This window comes from Spinacia oleracea, chromosome 6 (genome assembly GCF_020520425.1).
Source record: "Spinacia oleracea cultivar Varoflay chromosome 6, BTI_SOV_V1, whole genome shotgun sequence".
Lineage (NCBI taxonomy): Eukaryota > Viridiplantae > Streptophyta > Magnoliopsida > Caryophyllales > Amaranthaceae > Spinacia > Spinacia oleracea.
In genome coordinates, this window is record NC_079492.1 from 50,963,721 (window position 1) to 50,969,984 (window position 6,264).

Sequence of the window (6,264 nt, forward strand, 5' to 3'; positions counted from 1 at the left end):
TGTTAATCTCCAAGGATTGTGTAGGGTCTAAACTTAGATTAAACATTTTATCTTGACTGAGTTCCACTTGTAGAAGGATGTTTTCATTTCTAATTTTCTCGAATGACTCATTAATGGTGGTATTCCTATCTAGCAATTCAAAGAACCTGCCTTGAACATCAGATCTAACATTGTTTAGATAATTCATGTGGTCTTTACTGAGTTCTAAGGCTCTATCACTTTGCGCTTTTAGCATACTTAGCTTTTTGTAATCATCTAGAGTTTCTAGCAACAGTTCAATGAGTTTAGACTTTGAAAGACACTGAAGAGTGGAGGAACTTACTTCATCTGATGGAACTCGTTCAGTTCCATCTGTTTTTGCCATGAGGCAGAGATTTGCAGTTTCCTCATTAGGTTGTTCCTCATCATCTTCTGAGTCTGTTGCTTCGCCCCATGCAGCTATCATAGCCTTTTTGACGTTAGGCCTATTGAAGGTGGACTTATTATAGCGTTCCTTGACCTGTTCCTTTCCTTTTCCTTTGACTTTGTCGTTTTCCCACAGAGGGCATTCACGAATTTGATGATCAGTTTCTCCACATTTGAAACAACCTTGCTCAGTTTTGGAACTAGTAGTTTTCTTTGCAAAGTTCCTTCCTTTCTGGTTCCCTAGTTTGAAGTTCCTGTAGATCTTTCTCATTCTTCTAACCAGCATGGCAGCCTCTTCTTCATCTGGCTCAGACTCGTCGAGTTCCTCAGCTTTTAGAGCAAGTCCTCGATTTCTGGAACTCTCAGGAACAGCAGCTCCAAGATGCAATTCATGTGTCATCAAGGAACCAGCAAGTTGTTCAATGTTAAACTTGGTAAAGTCCTTGGTCTCAAACAGTGCAGTGACCTTTGTTCTCCAACGATCATCTTGTGGCATGCTCCTTAGTATTTTTCTTACCTGTTCATCTGTGGGAATGATTCTACCAAGAGAAACTAATTCATTGGTTATGTAAGTAAATCTAGTGAACATCTCTTGAATAATTTCTTTTGGAAGCATTTCAAATCTTTCGTATTTAGACATCAAAAGGTCAATTTTGGAACGCTTAACTTCATTAGTTCCTTCGTGGGTTACTTGTAGTAATTTCCAAATCTGTTTTGCATTCTTGCACCCCATGACCCTGTTGTGTTCATGGGGTCCAAGTCCACAATGTAAGATTTTAACAGCCATAGCATTTATCTCATATTTTTCAAAGTCCGCTTTGGAAAATTCAGATATTGGTTTAGGAACTACCTCGTTTTCTGCATTGGTTTTTGTTACCTCAAAGTCTCCAACTTCTATCACACGCCATACTTGGTAGTTTTCAGCTTTGATGAATATCTCCATCCTGTTCTTCCAGTAAGAGTAAAACTTCCCATTGAACATAGGTGGCCTTTGCGTGGAGTAGCCCTCTTCCAGTTTCTCTTGTGAGTTCATACTATCAGGAACTTGACTCAAACAGGGTTTCATGTGGTTTTAGTAGTACTGGCTCTGATACCAATTGATATTCCAGTAGAGACACGCACAAGAGGGGGGGTGAATTGTTATTGGAACTTTGACAAAGTTTCTTGCGGAACTTAGAAATAATAAAGGATTTGAGAATAGAAAAGAAAGAAATAACAATTGTGAAAACTTCTTGACACTAATCAAGAAGAGAATTCCTTTTATTATGGTAATACCTCGATTACAATAACTCTCAAACACAATTTCCTCTCAAACTCGTGTTCCTCACAGTAATCTACTCCGATTACAACTCTCTTTTCTTCTCTTTCTCTCAGACTTAAACTCTAAGTCTAAACCGGATAACTCTATCCTCTCTGATTTGAAAATACAATTCTTGTTTAGATAACTCTAGATATTAATAATGCTTTTGTATATATAAGGAACTTAGGAACTCTAAATTAACTAGGACACAAACTGTTTTAGAAAATCTTTGATAATACGTTTTTTAGGAAAGAAAAAACTCTTAGAATGTTTGTGTATATTTAACTAAAAACGATTTCCCTTTTATAGAGTTTATCCCTAGGGTTAGTTCCCTTCAAAACCTCAACTACTAACTGCCAGTACTTTGGTCTCCACGTCCCTTGACTTGAGGAACAAGGGGAAGACCACTTCCCACGTTCAACCACAAAGCAGTTAGTGTTTGACTCAATCAAACTCTAAAAAAATTTCTTTAAAACAGATTTTTATTTATCTACAAAAACTTAGGAGAATTTTTAGGAAAATAAGTTTTGCTTAAATAAAATAAAACGTAAATCTATTTTATATTAAGTATGTAAAACTTATTTTTATTTAATTAAATGCTTTCCATAAAAATTGCTTCCAGTAAAATAAATGGCCTAATTAAATCACAAGTTCCTTGAGTACCCTATATACCATTAGCATAATTAATATTCACATAAAATTCTAAGTACAGTAGACTACCTAGACTTTTATGTCTTCCCTTTGTCTGGAACTTGCAACCCAGAAGCTTCAGACGTTCCAGCTCTGGAATAGTGGTGAGTTCCTTTTGTTAACTAGAGGAACTCCAGGTTAGAAACAGCAACTGTCTTTGCGTATTTGAGGATCACTTGATTGCAGGTGGATTTGTTTCTATTTTGTTGACCCTTGGTGCTTTAGCCTTTACTGTATCCAACCCAGGAACTCCAGCAGCTATTCCTAGTTCCTCACAGGAACTCGACCATTTAACTGTCAACACTTATCAACAACATCAATCAGGAAGTTTGCAGTGTGTGTCATCAACCAAAACCAGGAACAACAAAGGCTATCCAGAGTCTGTGATCAAAAGGCTATACATAGCCTACCTCAAAGATCGACTATTCATAGTCATTTCAAAAGGCCAACAACATATCTCCAACGGAGGGACATGCCTATATACAAGTCTGACTAGCAAAAGTTAATACAGCTCAGGCTAATCTCAAGCCTATTTCAAGATCAAGGGCCCCCTCAACATCCCCAATGGTAGGGTGAACCCTATACAAGACCGACTAGCAAAGTCGATCCAAAGCACTTCAAATATCCCCAGCGGTAAAACAAACTCGATTAGCCCAAGTTTGCCTCAAAATCAGGGATCTTATCCAAGCGACTATCCAGAGTCTACATCAACGCCTAGTAGGGGTGGCAATCAGATCAGGTTGGGTCGGGTTCGTGTTTGGGTTGACTATTTTCGGGTTGACTACCCTATACCCGAACCTGATCTGTTTAAGAATTCGGGTTGAAATTCTAAACCTGAACCTGATCTGTTGACTATCAGGTCAACCTGAACCTGGTCTGTTTTCACCTGCGAATTTTAAAAAATTTAAAACACAAAAAAAAAACTTAAGTTGAACCTGATGTTTTCAAGTCAGGTTGACCTGAACCTTCTGTTTTCATGTTGGGTTAACCCGAACCTGCTGTTTTCAGGTCTAACCCAAACAATAAATTCTGAATTCTGCTCACTTATACAGTGATTTATGCTAAGTTGCTGCTAACCGGTACAAACAGTTGGGAAATAATAATTTAAAATTTAGCCTCTAAGGGCAGCCGCTCCAAGTTCTACCCGAATATTTTACACAAAAGTTTAACTCTTAAAGAGTTAAAGTTTAGGAGTTAAAGGTGCCATTAGGTTAGCACACCTTAATAAGTTTGCACAAAGTATTAAATAGTTTTACAGACCAAATAAAGTTGCCTCAAAGGTACAAATTACACAAACTTGAGTTTTTTAAAACAGGAACACGACATTATATATTGTTGGAGGAGGATGGTAGATGAGCCTCAACCGGTGGCGACATTGGCAACGGAATCTCATCACCTTCTACATTCACTCTCAAATTCATGACGGATCCACATAAAGCCTCAAGTTGCGGCTCCAAAGTCACTACATAATAATAAAACATGCAATAAAATCGAAAAATTAGCATAAATCGAAAATACCCGACTATGAACATTACTATAAAATAAAATCGAATATAAAATCGAAAAAAACACAATAAAATCGAAAAAAACAAAATAAAATCGAAAAAAACAAAATAAAATCAAAAAAATAAAACCAAAATAAACAAAATAAAATCGAAAAAACCAAAACCGAAATCCTAAACCCTAAACAAAAATACTACTCCCTCCGTCCCGGAATACTCGACCCGGTTTGACTGGCACAGAGTTTAAGGGACTTAAATTGACTTATTTAATTTAATAGGTAGTAGTTGATAATGGGGTATTATTTTAATGTAGTTAGTGGGAGGTGGGTTAAGAGGTGGGGTTGGAGGAGAGTAAGGGTTGAATTTTTAATTATTTTTTGTATGGAGTAGGGGGTAGGTGGGTTAATAGGTGTGGAGTGAGAAATAATATAATATTGTTAGAATATTTCCATTTTTAGAAACAGGTCAAGTATTAAGGGACGGCCCGATAAGGAAAACAGGTCAAGTATTCCGGGACGGAGGGAGTAAACAAATTCGATAAAACCCTAAACCCTAAACAAAATCGAAAAAATCGAAAATAAAATCAAAAAGTTTTAAAACATTAGCATAATAAAATCGAAAAAACACAAAAACGATGAAATCAAAAATATCAGCATATAAAAATCGAAATAATCGAATAAAACAAAAAAATCAAAAAATCAGCATATAAAATCGAAAAATCGAAAATATCATCATATAAAAATCGAAATTGAAAAAACAAAAAAATCGAAAAACCAACATATGAAAAATGAAAAAATCAAAAACAAATTCCATAAATTAGAGAAAGAACAACAAAGGAAATGAATAAAGAGTAACATTACCGAGTGAATGAAGAGGAACCGAAGAATTGAGCAGAGGATGAGAGGATCAGACCTCAGATTAGTGAAGAGCGGCGCAATTTTTATAGAGAGAGAGAGTGAAAGAATGAGAAGGTGTGAGACTGTGAGAGAGGGTAGAAATTTAGGGTTTAGGTACTTTTATACTGACACAAAATTTAGAGTAAAAGAAATGTGGGTATGGCCCAAGTAAGTGAGTAACCGTGAAGTGAAGCTCCCCGTGTTCTTTTTATTTTTACAAAAATTTCGTTATTTTCTAAACTAAATTTTATTGTAAAATTTTATTTTTTAAAAAACTTTTTCAGGTTATCACGTCGGGTTGACCTGACCTGATTTTGACCCATATAAATAATCGGGTTACACGGGTTGATTTCGGGTTGAGATTTTTAACCCAAACCTAACCCATTTAACTTCAGGTCGGGTTCGTGTCGACCCATTTAATTAATCGGGTTGAAAATCTCAACCCAAACCCGCTATTTTCGGGTCGGGTTCGGGTCGGGTTATCAGGTCGAGTCAGCTTTTTCCAACCCTAACGCCTAGGATATCTATGACTAAGCAGTTATATAGGCCTACATCAATGCCTAGGCTATCCAAGCCTACCATTTCCTAGAAAGACCCCTAAAGATCTATATTCAAGAAACATTTACTCAGGGCCTCTATACAAAATTCAAAATCTACAATCTCTGGCCGAGCAAGGTTATGCCAAGCAAGTCATCTACAATTTCAAGTACAAAATTCAAAGGTTAAAGTTCTAAAAGCACTACAAGGTTCCAATAGTTCAAAGCCCAACATGGCTACCATATAATCTTTAATATAACACAAATGTTCCAGCGGACCAAAGCTCCGGGAAGTTCAAAAGAGAAATATATTCCCAACGGACCCAAGCTCCGGGAAAATAAAGAGTATATTCCTAGCGGACCCAAGCTCCTGGAAGTTCAAAAGAGAAATACATTCCCAGCGGACCCAAGCTCCGGGAAATTCAAGCACATTTCAAGTCTTCAAAAATATATTTCCTAGTGGATATTTCAACATTCCCTAACGGAACTTCAAGAAAATCTCAAGCACCCAACGGGCTCAACCCAGGGTATTCAAAATTATAAAAGCATTCAAATTTTTTGATGCCAAACTCCGTTCCAAGCAAGGACCGGAAAAATTTAAGCCATACATGATCAGGAGCTCAAAGCCATCAAGCCAAACTGGAGGCATGTATGATCTTCCTTTTGAATACTGACGTTTTTTTTTATACAGGTACCGACGTACAAATGGTGGTCTTGATTGTAGAGCATCTTGACCATTCTTCGTCCCGTTCGAAATACTTTGACTTGCACTTTCTAGCTAAAAGCTCAGTCAAAGTTGGGACTTCTGTAGACACCTAATTTGTGTCTCCCCTAGAGTCTAATGACGATACCGCCAATATATTTGGGCGGTTAATTTCTAAGTGCAAGTGATCGATTGTAAAGGACATAATTCCATTCAATTCCGAACTTTCGTT

General features: G+C 36.9%; 1 long non-coding RNA gene across 1 annotated transcript; it reads right to left on the bottom strand.

Moving 5' to 3' along the window:
* Window positions 1-3,484: 3,484 nt before the first annotated feature.
* LOC130464251 (uncharacterized) lies at window positions 3,485-4,939 on the bottom strand. Its single transcript, XR_008924632.1, has 2 exons — window positions 4,758-4,939; window positions 3,485-3,857 (listed from the first exon to the last, which is right to left on the bottom strand). It is a non-coding gene; the product is annotated as an uncharacterized lncRNA (long non-coding RNA).
* Window positions 4,940-6,264: the final 1,325 nt, after the last annotated feature.